The sequence below is a fragment of the Dermacentor silvarum genome, chromosome 5 (assembly GCF_013339745.2).
Source record: "Dermacentor silvarum isolate Dsil-2018 chromosome 5, BIME_Dsil_1.4, whole genome shotgun sequence".
Taxonomy (NCBI): Eukaryota; Metazoa; Arthropoda; class Arachnida; order Ixodida; family Ixodidae; genus Dermacentor; species Dermacentor silvarum.
This window is the reverse complement of record NC_051158.1, coordinates 127,690,030-127,691,937: the sequence shown is the minus strand read 5'-3', so window position 1 is coordinate 127,691,937 and position 1,908 is coordinate 127,690,030.

The window sequence follows — 1,908 nt, the reverse complement described above, 5'->3', positions numbered from 1 at the left end:
AGTAGGCGTCTCTTTCCTCCTTTACAATCACCATATATGTAGAGCAAACGCGCCTTCTTCTGACGCACGAAAAGCCGTGGGGGGGGGGGGGGGGGGAGGGCAGGGAAGGGAGGCGACGTTTAGCTGCGGCACCAAGTGCCTATTTATATCAGAGGCTCCGGCAACAGTCACCGACGCCGCACGCATTTTGTACGAACGCGGGCAAAACGCCGACGGCGTCGACAACAGTGCTGTGTGTTGCCGGTGCTGCTGCATGTCCAAGTTTGTACAGCGGATAAAACTACTATCCTTACTCCGTATAGCTCTCTACTAAGTTGCTATCGCAATTGATGCTTCGCCTTTCGGGTGAAACTGCGACAACTTTTTATATCAGAGGCACCTGCAACAGTCGGCAACGCCGCACGCATTTTGTGCGAACGCGGGCAAAACGCCGACGGCGTCGACATTAGTTCTGCGTGTTGCCGGTGCTGCTGCATGTCCAAGTTTATACAGCTGATAAAGCTACCATCATTACTCCGTATAGCTCTCTACAAATTTGCTATCGCAATTGATGCTTCGTCTTTCAGGTGAAACTGCGACCACTTTTTTCGCACACCGACATTGGTTGGCGCGCCCCACGTCCTCCCCCTCCAACGAGAGTATTGGACTGCGCGACTTACGTCAACCCCCATCCCCGTATCCTTTTATTGCGATAACAATTATATGGACACTCCAAAGCAGATTTCTGCCGTCGGCGTCGCCGTCGCCGTTGCCGTGAGGTTCCGTATGACGTCAATGGAGATGAAATCGTCGCCGCGCGCCGCCGAACGCTGTATGTGCGAGTGAAAGGGCGCGAGGGACGCGCTCTTTCACCGGGAGTGAACCCACGGCGGAGAACAAACGCGCGTTCTGCGCCGTGCTCCCTTAAGGGCTGCAGAAGTAGGCGTCTCTTTCCTCCTTTACACTCACCATATATGTAGAGCAAACGCGCCTTGTTCCGACGCGCGAAAGGCCGTGGGGGGAGGGGAGGGAAGGGAGGCGACGTTTAGCTGCGGCACCAAGTGCCTATTTATATCAGAGGCTGCGGCAACAGTCACCAACGCCGCACGCATTTTGTGCGAACGCGGGCAAAACGCCGACGGCGTCGACAACAGTTCTGCGTGTTGCCGGTGCTGCTGCATGTCCAAGCTTATACAGCTGATAAAGCTACTATCATTACTCCGTATAGCTCTCTACACATTTGCTGTCGCAATTGATGCTTCGCCTTTCAGGTGAAACTGCGACAACTTCTTTTTATGCATTGGAACACAATAACTATTAAACGCCAATGGATATTGTCGCAAATTTTAGGAAAACATATCTTGAATCGGGTGTGAGCCTTTGAATTCGTTTCAGGTGGATATGACCTACGAAATAAGAAACTGCGGGGCCTACCTACTTCCGAAGTAGGTATGTCTTGCGAAACATGCGCCATAAAGTAACAAATGTAACAGTTAATGATCAATTTTTTAAACATATTTATTCGGTTATCCACATTTACTTCATGCGTAATGATGTCCTCCTTTTAGAGAATTGTAGTTCTGTAGCAGAATTCTGCTACATTTCGTTTCTTTTCAAATTTTTTCTACAATAACGCTTGTTCTCTCGCACTCTCATATATACTACTCGGCCTGCAAGCAGGCTAAGCGTTATCAACTAATTACCCAACGAGGAGCGCCGTCACTTGCTACCTTTCTCCTAACTCGTTTATTTGGCCCGTGATACGATGGGCTGACTCTGCGACGGCACAATGTCGTGCGATGATCGACATGCTATCCTGCGGTGTAAAAGCACCGGCTTCTGGATATTTTCTCAGATTTAGTCTTCCGCGCGATATCCAATACCATGTGCTGCCAATTCACACTACTTATCACACTCTTTGCAGATACT